At 48.4% G+C, this 16,069-nt stretch overlaps 1 protein-coding gene across 3 annotated transcripts in view; it reads right to left on the bottom strand.

Moving 5' to 3' along the window:
- CKAP2 (cytoskeleton associated protein 2) overlaps positions 1-13,648 on the bottom strand; it is a 42,393-nt gene extending 28,745 nt beyond the window's left edge. For 2 of the 3 annotated variants that reach the window (XM_078852792.1, XM_078852794.1), the window contains exons 1-2: positions 13,594-13,648; positions 213-304 (exon numbers count right to left, since the gene is read on the bottom strand). The gene's annotated coding sequence lies outside the window, so the exon portion shown is untranslated. Of the gene's footprint in view, positions 1-212; positions 8,731-13,593 lie in introns of those variants that run through there. The other variant, XM_078852791.1, reaches the window with a different exon arrangement.
- Positions 13,649-16,069: the final 2,421 nt, after the last annotated feature.

Here is a 16,069-nt window from a genome sequence, read left to right as displayed (position 1 = left end):
AATGGAACTAGACAGAGCCTTTGCTTGAAGTTCCAATTCCTTCCCCTGTCCCTGAAGAAGGAAGCACTCAACATAGCATTGCACGGACTGCCTGACCAAAGATGGACCACTGGGGTGCAGGCTAGGAGGAAAATGGAACTTCCAGTCTCCCCTTGCCAGTACTCCCCAGCACTAAGGTAAAATTGTCTCCTGACCCTCCTTATTGTGCTCACCTCCAAGATGTATTGCAGGTTGTGTCTGGGAACACTACCAGCAGGTTCTCCAGCATGGCATCCAGGAGGTCTGCCAAGACCTTGTGCAGAGTCTGCAAAGGAAGGGAGATTCACTGGTCATTTAGGGAAACTGGGGAATCTTCTCCTCCCTGTCAATAGCTGCCTCCTTGGCCAATCAGCATTCAGACTCTGAGAGGTGGGAGGCTGAAGGGTCTCAGTAGATGTCCCAGAGGATGTCCCAGGTCACCACTTGAGGGGATCACTCTCAGAGCACTAGTCCAGCCCCACCGGTTTGTCAGGGCCTCCCACAATGAGAGCAAATGCGCCACCCTACCCCTCTCCCCCCCACACCTCCTTGGTGGAGGGAGGGAAGCATAGAAAAGGGAAAAAAAGAAGAAAGAGAAGAAGGGAAAGGAGGGAGGGAAACAAGAAAAGGGAAACCTAAGGGGATAAACCCCCATGTCCCCAGTGATTCTACGGGACAAAGTCCTAGGTACAAAATCAATTTCTGCCACCTTAACCTAGTGATTCTTATGCCTAGAATTCAGCCAGCACCAGGTGGATCAGACTGAACAGGTTCCAAACTTCTGAGGCTTAACCTTCTAAAAAGGGATGTTTGTTTTCTAGCAAAAGGAGTAGTAGGAAAGGAGAAAACTCCGAAGAGGTTCCTCCTCAAGCTCATATACATGAATCCTAATTCTCTCTCAGTCCTCAAGAGAGACCTTGAGAAGGAGACTTGCTGCAGCAAAGCCATAGGAGTCTCTGAGGTTGCCCCTGCCCTGCCTGGCTGATGTCAGGGTCTCTCTATGAGGTCACTGCTCCCCACCACCTTTGTCCAATAGGCTGAGGTCCTGCAAAAGGCCTTTGGTCACTGCCACACCCACCGCTCCCCTGCAAGGCTGATGTCCTGCCCCTTGCCAGCCCCTTTGGATACACCAACTGATCAGAATAAAGTGCTCTCAAATGAGCTACAGACCAATAATTGTTCATAGTCGTTATTCAGCGAGTATTTTAGAAGAAGTAGAACATTAGAGAGAATCATGAACTGCTCAGAGACAATTATTGGAGAGAAGCAGCAAGATTAATCAAATACATGATTGGTTATTATGACTTATTTGCTTGGTTATAAAAGAGAACAAAAGGACTTGAGTCCTCCATGTCAATAGCCCCCTGCTCAGCCAATCAGCATTGAGACTCTGAGAGCTGGAAGACTAAGGGGTGTCATCGGATGCCCCAAAAGGATGGCCCAAGTCACCACCAGAGGGTATCACTCTCAGAGCATTAGTACAGCCCCACCTCTTTGTCAGGACCTCCCACAATGAGAGCAAACCCCCCCCACACACACACACACCTCCTTGATGGAGGGAGGGAAGCAGGGAAAAGGGAAAAAAGAAGCAAGAAAAGAAGAGAAAGAGGGAGGGAAAAAGGAAAAGGGAAACCTAAGGGGATAAACCCCTAGGTCCCTAATGATTCTACGGGACAAAGTCCTTGGCAGGAAATCAGATTCTGCCACTTTAACACAGTGATTTCTATGCCTAGAATTCAGCCGGCACCAGGTAGATCAGACTGAACAGATTCCAAATCTCTCTGAAGCTCTTACCTTCTGAACAGGGACTACAAAATGAGTAGTAGGAAAGGAGAAAACTCTGAAGAGGTCCCTCCTCACGCTCTAGTAAATGAATCCTAATTCTCTCTCAGTCCTCAAGAGAGACCTTGAGAAGGAGATTTGCTGCAGCAAAGCCACAGGAGTCTCTGAGGTTGCCCCTGTCCTGCACCTCAGTCCTGCCTGGCTAATGTCAGGGTCTCTCTGTGAGGTCACCGCCTCCGCACCACCTTTGTCCAATAGGCTGAGGTCCTGCAAAAGGCCTTTGTGATGTCACTGCCACACCCAGCCCTTCCCAGCAAGGCTGGTGTCCTGCTCCTGGCCAGCCTCTTTGAATGTTTGAGTTACTTCCCCTGGATCACTCCCCTCAATTACTATTGAGTCTGGAGATCAATCTGGCTACACAGTAAAGCATCAGAGGCTGCTCCCCATGCCACACTCAGTTTTTCATAAATTAGTAGACTGTATGGCCAGGAGGGAACATTAGAGCATCTAATCTGACTTCCTGCATATCCCAGCCCTCCCTGTACATCACAAAATAGCTAGGTTTTGAACAAAACATGTACCAGAAAGGCATCTAGTCTTCATTAGAAGACATCAGGAGATGGAGAATCCACCACTTTCTTTGGTAGTTTGTTCCAATGGTGTATCATCCTTGCTGTTAAATATTTATACCTTATTTCTAATATAAGAATATAAGAACATAAGAACACCCATACTGGGTCAGACCAAAGGTCCATCTAACCCAGTATCCTGTCTTCCAACAGTGGCCAATGCCAGGTGCTTCAGAGGGAAGGAACAGACCAGGTAACCATCAAGTGACCCATCCCCTGTTGCCCATTCCCTGCTTCTGGCAAAACATGAAATATGAATATTTGTCTGGTTTCACCTTCCAGCCACTGGGCCTTGTTAGGCCTTTCTCTGCAAGATTAAAGAGCCCTTTAATACCCAACATTTTCTCTCCATGAAGGCACTTAGACAGTTCAATGAAGCCATGTCTCGACCTTCTTTTTTGTAGATTGAGATCTTTCAATAGCTCAGAAGAAGGCGTTTTTCTCCAGCCCTCAAAATATTTTATGGTTCTTTGCTGCACCATCTCCAATTTTTCAACATCTTTTTAAAATGTGGACACCAAAACTGGCTGCAGTATTCCAGTCTCAGTCTCACTGATGTTGTGTCACCTCCTTATGCTACTCACTACTCTGCTCATATGTCTAATGATGGCTTTTACCTGCTCACCACAGCATCGCACTGGGAGCTCATGTTGAGCGGCTTGCCCAGTATGGCCCCTAAATCTTTTTCAGAGTCACTGCTTTCCTGGATACAGTTCCCCCTTTTGTAGGTGTGGCATGCTTTGTTGCTAGGTATAAGACATTGCATTTGGCTCTGTTAAAACCTGTTTTGTTTGAATGGGGCCAGCTTACCTAGTGATCCAGATTGCTCTGTATGACTGCCCAGTCCTCATCATTATTTACTACTTGGCCAGTATTTTGTCACACACAAATTTTATCAGCAGTGATTTTATATTTTCTTTCAGTTTACTAATAAAAATGATTTTAAAAAATTTGTTCTTAAGAGCCTCTTCAGACCCCTAGTACCAAGTACCTGCTCCCTACAGCACAGCAGGAAAAGGCCATCCAACCCTGGTGTTATATAGGGGATAAGCACAGAACAAACACATGCTTAGGAGCTGTTTTATCTGTAGGATCTGAACAACATGTGGGGGTCAGCAGCTTACAAATGCACTACAGTCCTGTAGCATAGACAGGCCTCAAGTGTGTCTCACTCTCCCACCCTGTAAAATGGGGATAATAAATGAAACCTTGATTATCTCTCTTTTATAGTTGGGAAAACAGAGGCACACAGAGGTGAAGAGACTTGCTCGTGGTCAGAAAGCCAGGAATAGAAAACAGCAGGTCGCCTGCTTGCCACTCTTGGGCCCGAGCTCTGATTATCCTGGCCTCTCTGCTCTAATTTTAGTCTCAGCCCAATTAGAGGTTTTCCTCTTCTCCATGTCCCTTAACTCCACATCATTACAGAAAAACGATTTCCTGTTAGCCATCTGGCTCTAATGCATATGGATGCCTTTCCAAGAAACATGCTCTGGCTCAGTCACATGTTATGGGTTTGATGGAGGAACCACTTGGTGACATTCTAGGGCATGTGTTATACAGGAGGTCAGACTAGATGGACATAATGGTCCTTTCTGACCTTAAAATCTATGAATCTGCACATTTTTCTGCTGCTAGTAAGATAATGCTGGTCGTAATTCACTTTCAGGTGGAATAATAAAGCAATACTTACAAGCACACTCTACTCAGGGACGTTTATTTATCCAGTATTGGCTCCCAATCCATAACACCAAATTAGCCTTCTTCCTTCTCTGAGCACATGCTTTATCTTGCCTCCTTTCCCACCTCCTCCCCAACTCTCTCTTCTAACGAACTATCAGCAATTTGCAGTAATACAGGGTAGAAACAGGCAGAGTTATATAAAGAGAGCATGGGCAAGTCAGGGTGAGTTAGTAGCAGATGCACACAGATTATCTTTATTAATGAACAACCCCAGAGAGGAGTGCATATATTTAGCACTGGAAAAGCCATTACAGGTTATCTGCATTCATAGAATAGTGTGGTGTTGTAATATTTCACAAGATTAGCAGCGTCAGGATTGGTTGGTGCTTCGATAAGTGACCTCTAAAGAAAACAATGTGCTGTTGGAGTACTGTGGATGTTTTAGTAGGAAGCACTTCTGTTTGAGTCAGTTTGGAATCAATGTCCCAGCAGGGTGCTGCTGGACATGCAGCTTTTTGGAAGAGATGGAAAACAATGCTGCTGACCACCCTGCAGGGCCGGATTAACTCTCCTGTGGGCCCAGGGCTATTAGATTTTGTGGGGCCCCTGTGGGTTTGGAGTGGGCTCAGGGCTGGGGCAGTGGACTGGGGTGATGAACGGGGTGCAGCTCCAGCTGGGTGGGTGGGCTCTGGGGTGGGGCCAGGAATGGGACAGGGGGTTGGGGTGCAGCAGGAGGTTTGGGGTGTGGGCTCTGGGTGGGAGTTTGGGTGCAGGAGGGGGCTCAAGGCTGGTACAGGGGATTGAGGTGCAGGTGGGAGTGCGGGGTGTAGGCTTCAGCCGGGAAGCACTTACCTTGGATGGCTCCTGGTCGACGGCGCAACAGGGCTAAGGCAGGATCCCTGCCTCCCCTGGCTCCACGCTGCTCTGCTCCCCAAGGTGGCCAGCATGTCCGGCCCTAGGCAGAGGGGCCAGGCTGCTCTGCGCGGTCCACGCTGCCTGTGCCCACAAGTGCCACAGGGTATCTGACCAAGGGGAGCTGCGGAGCCGGTGCTGGGGGCAGCGCGCAGAAATTCCCTGAACTCTCCTCGCCTAGGGACTGCAGGGGCACATCGGCGAGCCAGCGCTTGCGGCTCCAGCCCCGGGGCGGGGGGCGCCAAGGCTCAGGGACTGGTGTTTGGCCCGCAGCACAGAGACTTGCCATGGGCTGGATGAAAAGAAGTAGCGGGCCGCAGCAAGCCTGCAGGGTCCCCCCTTAGCCTGAGGCCTTGGGCTGCAGCCCCTAAAGCTCCTGCATTAATTCAGCCCTGCCACTCTGGTGCTCAAAAATCCTAGTCCCAGTTTCCTGACCAGATGCCAATGTAAGAAGCTACAATATGCCTACCCAACCCCACTTTGAATATAGGATGCTTTCTTAAATACCTGTCCTCAACAGTTTTTCAGCAGCTCATGTTAACGCTGCACAACTATCACCTTCCACCCCAGAAGTAGCTGCATTTCAGTAGAAGATAAAATGGTTCCTCTTTCATGAATCTGATTCAAAACCCAGTGAAGTCAATGAACATGACAGAAAGACTCCCAATAAGTGTTGTTGCAGGTCCGATAGGCATTAAGGATAGCCTTATTAGATCATAACCTGATCAGACGTTTCCAAGAGGTTCTTTGTATAAGAAGAGCCTAGTATAAAGGTTAATCCTATGGTAAGGCATTTATCAGCCTTCTGAAGATCCCTTGATTATGTCTGGAACGGATTTCAGGCCAACCAGAGAAGCAAAGGATTCTGGAGTTTAGACACCTCTATGATGGGCTTCATTGTAAAACAGGAAATTGAATGTAAACAATTTTTTTTTTACTATAAAGTAGCTTAAATTTCAAAACAAAGTTGTATCAACTTCAAAAAACTACAACTTCTGTGTTTTGAAAATGTGTTTAGAAAGTGGAGGAGGATCTTTTGATAATTTTGACAATATTTTTTAATTTTTTTGTTGAAGCTGGAAATTTGTCACAACCTTTCTTTTCCCATGAACAATTTTGGTTTCCACAAATCAGCATTTTCCTTTGAAAAAGCCTTTCATCAAGAAATTCTCACCCTGCTCTACATCTGAGGATTAGCCCCACTGCTGCTGTGAAGCTCCAAGTGGCCAGACACAAAAACTGTGAGTTCAACTATGAGCCCCAAGGTTACCTCCAGCCACTTGCTTAATACAATCCAACTAGGCGGCTAGAATACTGGCTTCAGACACTGCCAGTCATTCCTGTTGAAGCTGTTTCACGTTGTATAAATATGAATTGAGCCAGAAACAAAGATAGATTCTATAACCTAGTGGGTAGGAGCCTGAGGACCAAGTCTGTGCTGGCTGATTCAGTTCAGGGACTTGAGCTGTGGTCTCCCACACACAGATGCCCACTCCATGGATGCTCCACGGCTGGAGCACCCATGGAGAAAAATTAGCAGGTACTCAGAACCCACCGGCAGCCAAGGCTAGGTTGTAGATCCTTGATGATGCGCTGGAGACGTTTTAGTTGGAGGCTGAAGATAATGACTTTGACCCCACATGGCCCCACAGTATGCCAACAATTTTATGGCTGACTTAGAAAAACGCTTCCTCAGCTCTCGTCCCCTAATGCCCCTACTCTACTTGCACTACATTGATGACATTTTCATCATCTGGACCCACGGGAAAGAGGTCCTTGAGGAATTCCACTAGGATTTCAACAATTTCCACCCCACCATCAACTTCAACCTGGTCCAGTCCACACAAGAGATCCACTTCCTGAACACTACAGTGCAAACAAGCGATGGTCACATAAACACCACCCTATACTGGGAACCTATTGACTGCTATACTTACCTACATGCCTACATTACCTACATGCCTCTAGCTTTCATCCAGACCACATCATTGGATGGGTCACTACAAAAACTAATTTCCCCTTACTAATTTCCCCCTACTGTTACTCACACCTTCTTGTCAACTCTTTGAAATGGGCCACCCTGATTAACACTACAAAAGTGATTTTTCCTCCCTTGGTATTCTACTGTTGAGAATAGCCCACTTCCACTTTAATTGAAGTGTCTTGTTAACACTGACCCCCCCACTTGGTAAGGCAACTCCCATCTTTTCATGAACTCTGTATTTATACCTGCTTACTGTATTTCCTACTACATGCATCTGATGAAGTGAGTTTTAGCCCATGAAAGTTTATGCCCAAATAAATGTGTTATTCTCTAAGGTGCCAAAAGTGCTCCTTGCTGTTAGGACTAAGTGAGGCATTAAGAGTGATTAGTGTCCAGTACATAGGTACATTGGAACCTACCGTGGCAGGTTATATCTTAGAGGAATATGTCACTCATCCTCAGATACTGGTAAGGAGGGTGGGGGAGTCTGGAAAGCTCCAGATATCTCACGTTGTTCCAAGAGGCATGGTACCTGATTATGTCATTGTGATATAGTGCAGAGTGAATTGCTCGCATGTGGGTTCACCTTGGATGAAGAAACCTGAAATTGCACCATACAGCTGAGGCAATCAGGCTACAGTCAAGCCAAGGTTGCAAAGGTTGGAGAAGACAAATATTGTGTAACCTTATGGATCAGATGCTTCTAATATGGAACACAGACATGTTATTATAACTGGCCAGTGTTCTGCTTGGTTCCAAGAAAGATTACCCAAATAGGGGATAAAGTAATATTTCAAGTTCCCAAGCATGAGAGCCACAATATATCAGCTGATGCCCCTATGTTTGGTGCTGCCCTAGACTGTGTGGTATAGCTAAGCTGAGTCATACAACCATTACATTTAAATGTGCAGGCCTTAATGAGCAGACATCCAGAACATTTGCTGACCTTAAGACAGGAGAGTTGAAATATACAAAGCAACATAGGTACACTGGGAAATGTCCCATGGCAGGAATTAGCATGCAGTATTGGGGAACATCCACAGATACGTATAATATCAATGGGCTTTGTAACTGTGTAAGCCATACTACTAGTGGTGTTAATTGCATTAATTTGGAAGGTTAGGAACTTGGTTAGGAAATTGGGAAAGAGAAGAGATGTTTAGGAAATACAGGTTTTAATGAAGCCTTAGGCCTTGTGTAGCAAAGGGGCATAGCCTCCCTCGGAGATTGACAGCGAGGGAGGGCCAGATGCCCCCTGATGAGGGAACCAGGAAAGCCATGCCTGGAAGCAGAGGGGGTGGGACAGGAACAGAAATTATAAAGGGCAGGCCCTGTAGCTCAGTTGGGCTGAAGTTGCCAAGGGAGGTAGATACCTTCATCCTCCTGCTGGAGCTGAAGCCTAGTGAGGACTTCTGCTGTCCTGAGGACTTGTCTGAACTGTCTGAGCAACCTGATACTGAAGAGCGGCTGGGATTACCACTTGCAGTGTACCCAGGGGAGATGGAGGACAAGCCTGAGATCCAGGTACAACCCCAGGGAACGGTAGCAAGTGGCCCAGGGACAGCTGACTACAGTCTGGCTGAGTTGCTGCCTGAGTTCGGGTCAGTGTGTTGTGGTTGGATCCCTGCTGACCCAGTGGCAGACCACTTTGCCACTGTTAGGGCCCTGGGCTGGAATGTGGTGGAATTGGGTAGGCCTGTATCCCCCTATCCCCTTTCACCCCACCCCTGGGGTGGCAGCCTCCCCACCTTTAGCCAGGAGGCCTGTGTGAATCTACTGCCTACTGAGCTGGGATGCTAGACTGTTTGCTGGGTGCTCAACCCCTGCCTGAGCCCCCTAGACTGTTTGCTGAGGGCCTGGGCCCCTGAACTATTTATGGCTCTACCCTGCCTAAGGGTTGGAGCCAGAGACTGCTATGACCATATACCACTTTAATTACATCACTTATGCATGTCCACACAATGCTCCTTGTATCAGCAAAGCACGTCCACAGTCAGTACTTTTGCATCCACAGAGAGAGCATTGCATCATGGGTAACTAGCCCACTGTGCATCTCCCCACCCTCTGCTGCTGGGAGATCTGGGAATGGATCACAGGGGTGTGCTCACCATCCCATGATGCAGTTCTTTCTGTCCCATCATTCCATGGGTTTCTGACTTCATTTTGTGCTGTTTTTTAACTGCCCTTCTAAACTTTGCAATCACCATCTCTGCCTCAAAGCAGGGATCCTGAACTGCTGACCAGTCTATGGATGAGCCTTATGAACACAAAACAGCTGATCCTGCAGTATTTCATGAGCTGGGAAACAAACTGAATTTATGGTGCTTGCCCTGCTGTGTGCAATGGAAAGAAACAATTCAAGATTGCTGCTGGCATTCATGGAGCAGCTGCACATGGTGGATGGTTGGTACTGGGCTCTAGAAACAAGCACTGAGTGATGGGATTGCATTGTGATGCATATATGGAATGATGAATAGTGGTTGCAGAACTTTCAGAAGTGCAAAACCATCTTCCTAGAACTGGGTGCGGAGCTTGCCATTGCCCTGAGGTGCAAGGACATCAGAATGAGAACTGCCCTCACTGTGAAAAAGTGAGTGGTGATTGCTGTGTGGAAGCTGGCAAATCCAGACTGCTAACCGTCAGTCAAGAATCAGTTTGGAGTTGGAAAGTCCACCGTGGGGGTTGCAGTGATGCAAGTGTGCAGGGCCATTAATTATCTCTTGCTATGAAGGATTGTGACTCTGGGTAATGTGCAGGAAATAACTAATGGTTTTGCAGCAATGGAATTCCTGAACTATGGTGGGGCAATAGATGGAATGCATAACCCATATTTGGCCCTAGACCATATTGCGACAGAATACATCAGCCAAAAGGGCTACTTTTCCATAATCATAGAATCATAGAATCATAGAATATCAGGGTTGGAAGGGACCCCAGAAGGTCATCTAGTCCAACCCCCTGCTCAAAGCAGGACCAATTCCCAGTTAAATCATCCCAGCCAGGGCTTTGTCAAGCCTGACCTTAAAAACCTCTAAGGAAGGAGATTCTACCACCTCCCTAGGTAACGCATTCCAGTGTTTCACCACCCTCTTAGTGAAAAAGTTTTTCCTAATATCCAATCTAAACCTCCCCCACTGCAACTTGAGACCATTACTCCTCGTTCTGTCATCTGCTACCATTGAGAACAGTCTAGAGCCATCCTCTTTGGAACCCCCTTTCAGGTAGTTGAAAGCAGCTATCAAATCCCCCCTCATTCTTCTCTTCTGCAGGCTAAACAATCCCAGCTCCCTCAGCCTCTCCTCATAACTCATGTGTTTCAGTCCCCTAATCATTTTTGTTGCCCTTCGCTGGACTCTCTCCAATTTATCCACATCCTTCTTGAAGTGTGGGGCCCAAAACTGGACACAGTACTCCAGATGAGGCCTCACCAATGTCGAATAGAGGGGAACGATCACGTCCCTCAATCTGCTCGCTATGCCCCTACTTATACATCCCAAAATGCCATTGGCCTTCTTGGCAACAAGGGCACACTGCTGACTCATATCCAGCTTCTCGTCCACTGTCACCCCTAGGTCCTTTTCTGCAGAACTGCTGCCTAGCCATTCGGTCCCTAGTCTGTAGCTGTGCATTGGGTTCTTCCGTCCTAAGTGCAGGACCCTGCACTTATCCTTATTGAACCTCATCAGATTCCTTTTGGCCCAATCTTCCAATTGGTCTAGGTCCTTCTGTAGCCTATCCCTCCCCTCCAGCGTATCTACCACTCCTCCCAGTTTAGTATCATCCGCAAATTTGCTGAGAGTGCAATCCACACCATCCTCCAGATCATTTATGAAGATATTGAATAAAACCGGCCCCAGGACCGACCCCTGGGGCACTCCACTTGATACCGGCTGCCAACTAGACATGGAGCCATTGATCACTACCCGTTGAGCCCGACAATTTAGCCAGCTTTCTACCCACCTTATGGTGCATTCATCCAGCCCATACTTCCTTAACTTGCTGACAAGAATACTATGGGAGACCGTGTCAAAAGCTTTGCTAAAGTCAAGAAACAATACATCCACTGCTTTCCCTTCATCCACAGAACCAGTAATCTCATCATAAAAGGCGATTAGATTAGTCAGGCATGACCTTCCCTTGGTGAATCCATGCTGGCTGTTCCTGATCACTTTCCTCTCATGCAAGTGCTTCAGGATTGATTCTTTGAGGACCTGCTCCATGATTTTTCCAGGGACTGAGGTGAGGCTGACTGGCCTGTAGTTCCCAGGATCTTCCTTCTTCCCTTTTTTAAAGATTGGCACTACATTAGCCTTTTTCCAGTCATCCGGGACTTCCCCGGTTCGCCACGAGTTTTCAAAGATAATGGCCAGTGGCTCTGCAATCATAGCCGCCAATTCCTTCAGCACTCTCGGATGCAACTCGTCCGGCCCCATGGACTTGTGCACGTCCAGCTTTTCTAAATAGTCCCTAACCGCCTCTATCTCCACAGAGGGCTGGCCATCTCTTCCGCATTTTGTGATGCCCAGCGCAGCAGTCTGGGAGCTGACCTTGTTAGTGAAAACAGAGGCAAAAAAAGCATTGAGTACATTAGCTTTTTCCACATCCTCTGTCACTAGGTTGCCTCCCTCATTCAGTAAGGGGCCCACACATTCCTTGGCTTTCTTCTTGTTGCCAACATACCTGAAGAAACCCTTCTTGTTACTCTTGACATCTCTGGCTAGCTGCAGCTCCAGGTGCGATTTGGCCCTCCTGATAACATTCCTACATGCCCGAGCAATATTTTTATACTCTTCCCTGGTCATATGTCCAACCTTCCACTTCTTGTAAGCTTCTTTTTTATGTTTAAGATCCGCTAGGATTTCACCATTAAGCCAAGTTGGTCGCCTGCCATATTTACTATTCTTTCGACTCATCGGGATGGTTTGTCCCTGTAACCTCAACAGGGATTCCTTGAAATACAGCCAGCTCTCCTGGACTCCTTTCCCCTTCAAGTTAGTCCCCCAGGGGATCCTGGCCATCCGTTCCCTGAGGGAGTCGAAGTCTGCTTTCCTGAAGTCCAGGGTCCGTATCCTGCTGCTTACCTTTCTTCCCTGCGTCAGGATCCTGAACTCAACCAACTCATGGTCACTGCCTCCCAGATTCCCATCCACTTTTGCTTCCCCCACTAATTCTACCCGGTTTGTGAGCAGCAGGTCAAGAAAAGCACCCCCCCTAGTTGGCTCCTCTAGCACTTGCGCCAGGAAATTGTCCCCTACGCTTTCCAAAAACTTCCTGGATTGTCTATGCACCGCTGTATTGCTCTCCCAGCAGATATCAGGAAAATTAAAGTCACCCATGAGAATCAGGGCATGCGATCTAGTAGCTTCCGTGAGCTGCCGGAAGAAAGCCTCATCCACCTCATCCCCCTGGTCCGGTGGTCTATAGCAGACTCCCACCACTACATCACTCTTGTTGCACACACTTCTAAACTTAATCCAGAGACACTCAGGTTTTTCTGCAGTTTCGTACCGGAGCTCTGAGCAGTCATACTGCTCCCTTACATACAGTGCTACTCCCCCACCTTTTCTGCCCTGCCTGTCCTTCCTGAACAGTTTATAACCATCCATGACAGTACTCCAGTCATATGAGTTATCCCACCAAGTCTCTGTTATTCCGATCACGTCATAGTTCCTTGACATCACCAGGACCTCCAGTTCTCCCTGCTTGTTTCCAAGGCTTTGTGCATTTGTATATAAGCACTTGAGATAACCTGTTGATCGCCCCTCATTGCCAGTATGAGGCAGGAGCTCTCCCCTCACAGACATTCCTGCCTGTGCTTCCTCCCGGTATCCCGCTTTCCCACTTACCTCAGGGCTTTGGTCTCCTTCCCCCGGTGAACCTAGTTTAAAGCCCTCCTCACTAGGTTAGCCAGCCTGCTGGCAAAGATGCTCTTCCCTCTCTTCGTAAGATGGAGCCCGTCTCTACCCAGCACTCCTCCTTCATGGAACACCATCCCATGGTCAAAGAAACCAAAGCCTTCTCTCCGACACCATCTGCGTAGCCATTCGTTGACTTCCACGATTCGACGCTCCCTACCTAGGCCTTTTCCTTCCACGGGGAGGATGGACGAGAACACCACTTGCGCCTCCAACTCCTTTATTCTTCTTCCTAGAGCCACATAGTCCGCAGTGATCCGCTCAAGGTCATTCTTGGCAGTATCATTGGTGCCCACGTGGAGAAGCAGGAAGGGGTAGCGATCCGAGGGCTTGATGAGTCTCGGCAGTCTCTCCGTCACATCACGAATCTTAGCCCCTGGCAAGCAGCAGACTTCTCGGTTTTCCCGGTCAGGGCGGCAGATAGATGACTCAGTCCCCCGGAGGAGAGAGTCCCCGACCACCACCACCCGCCTTCTCCTCTTGGGGGTGGTGGTCGTGGAACCCCCAACCTCAGGACAGCGCATCTCATGCCTTCCAACCAGCAGAGTCTCCTTCTGCTTTCTCGCCCCAGACATATCATCTGGTCCATTCTCCGCAACGATACCTGTGGAGAGAACATGAAAGCGGTTAGTTACCTGTGTCTGTGTTACTGGAACCCGGACATTCCGCTTACCTCTTCTGGAGGTCACATGTTGCCAAGCTTCTTCACTAGCCTCTTGGCTCCTCTGTGCAACCTGCTCTATATCTGTAGAGCTTTGTGCCCCTAGAAGCCTATCCTGAGTTTCGTCCAGGAAATCCTCAGTTTCCCGTATGCAACGCAGGGTTGTTATCTGTTGCTCCAGACCTTCAATCTTCTCTTCCAATATGGAGACCAGCTTGCACTTTGTACAGACAAAGTCGCTTCTGTCCTGTGGAAGAAAGACAAACATGGCACATGCAGTGCAGGTCACAACAGCTGAACCCCCCCCTTCCATATCACCTTCCTACTATGAGCTTCCTCAGAGCAGTTTGCAAGACGTAAGCCTCACTGGGCTCCCTCCAGGCGAACTCCCAGCTGCTCAGCTGGTTCTCCGCCGCTCAGCTGGTTCGCGAAGCTCTGGCTATTTTTAAACAGCCAGGCTTCCCTGTCGCAAACAAACAGACACCCTACTGCCCGCCCCCTGCAGGCTAGCAGCCAATCAGACACTCACTCAGGCTCTCACACTGCCCCCCCCAGCAAACACACGCTCGGATACTTCCTCAGCAAGCAAACAAACACAGACTCGGATACTTACCAGTCCCAGGCAAACTCCTGCTGTGTGCTGCTCTGCTGTCCCCGCTGCTCAGCTGGTTCTCCGCCGCTCAGCTGGTTCGCGAAGCTCTGGCTATTTTTAAACAGCCAGGCTTCCCTGTCGCAAACAAACAGACACCCTACTGCCCGCCCCCTGCAGGCTAGCAGCCAATCAGACACTCACTCAGGCTCTCACACTGCCCCCCCCAGCAAACACACGCTCGGATACTTCCTCAGCAAGCAAACAAACACAGACTCGGATACTTACCAGTCCCAGGCAAACTCCTGCTGTGTGCTGCTCTGCTGTCCCCGCTGCTCAGCTGGTTCTCCGCCGCTCAGCTGGTTCGCGAAGCTCTGGCTATTTTTAAACAGCCAGGCTTCCCTGTCGCAAACAAACAGGTGCATCTTGCAGGTGCTGGTGCATTACCAGGGCCGTTTCACTGACATCAGTGGGGGTTGTTCAGGGAAAGTTCATGGTGCATGCATCTTTCAGAACACTGGACTGTACAGAAAGCTGCATGCTAGGACTTTCTTTCCAGACCAGATCATTCCAGTGGGGATGTGCAAATGCCCATAGTGATCCTGGGAGTCCCCACGTACCCCTTGCTCCCATGGCTCATGAAGCCTTACGCTGGGAACCTAGACAGCAGCAAGGAGTGCTTCAACAACAGGCTCAGCAGGTGCTGAATGACTGTTGAATGTGCCTTCGGCAGATTAATAGGTCACTGGCGCTTCCATTTTGGCAGGTTAGACCTCAATGAGGAAAATATTCCGATGGTCACAGCAGCCTGCGGTGCTCTGTAAAACACTTGTGAAGCGAAGGGTGAAAAGTTTCCCCAGGGGTGGAGCGCTGAGGTGGGTCATCTGGCTGCCGATTTTGAACAGCCAGATACCAGGGCAATTAGAGTGGCTCAGTGGGGGGGTTATTGGAATCAGGGAGGGTCTGAAGGAACATTTTGATAACAAGTACTAGTAATGCATCTTTATCTGATGCATTTGGTCAGGCAATGTTTACTTGCTGCCTTAAATAACTCAGTAATACTTGCTTCCTGAGTTTTAATTGTAGTGAGCAAAAGTTCCTGTCTATAGCCACTGTGTTTCAATTTTAGCAGCAACTACCATGTGCATGACACAAATAAAGACTCATTTTGTTTCAAATACCGTACTTTAATTAAAGGATAAAACACTTCTCCCCTCCCCCCTCAAGTGGGACATGGCAAGGAGGAGCAGTCTCTCAGTTCAGGCTCTCACAGCTGTGTATAACTCTGGTTTCATGATGAAAACTGGTTTCTAGGGGTGGATTGCAAAGGGTGGAAACAGGCGAGGAATGTGTTGGGGGAGTTTGGGGCAGGCATGGAATGGCATTCCGTATGGGCTGCATCTGTTGACTGCAACATTTCTCTAAACATATCCTCCTGGTTTGTCTCCTTATCTGACAGAAGTGCTCTGCCAGTGTGTAGGGGTTGGTCCTCAAGGACACATCTGCAGAAACCAAAGAAACAATGAACAGAGACAGTATTGAGAGTGCACTCAAAGCCATGAATCTCAAGTCACATACACCTCTTTCTCACTGTCTCTTTGCTAGCACATAACTAGGCGAGAGTCCCAATTATGATGAGATTGGCAGGGTGGGGGAGCTGGGCAGGGAGAATGGATAAGAAGAGACAGAGGGTCTGGGTGGTTTTGTGAAGAGGGTCACTACATGCACCTAAGGAGGGTATTCTGAATGTTGGTACCCTTTTCCACAGGCTGAGGTAATTGAACCTGATATCTCACTCCTGAGAGTAACTCAAGATGCAAGGCTGCATCTCCTGCATGCATGCAGCTTCAGACCGGGTCTTATGCTGCTCGCCTGTGTGCTGCTTTGGTCCCTGCAGCA

This window comes from Lepidochelys kempii, chromosome 1 (assembly GCF_965140285.1).
Source record: "Lepidochelys kempii isolate rLepKem1 chromosome 1, rLepKem1.hap1, whole genome shotgun sequence".
Taxonomy (NCBI): domain Eukaryota; kingdom Metazoa; phylum Chordata; order Testudines; family Cheloniidae; genus Lepidochelys; species Lepidochelys kempii.
The sequence above is the reverse complement of the archived record's forward strand: the minus strand, read 5'-3'. Positions and strand labels throughout refer to the sequence as shown.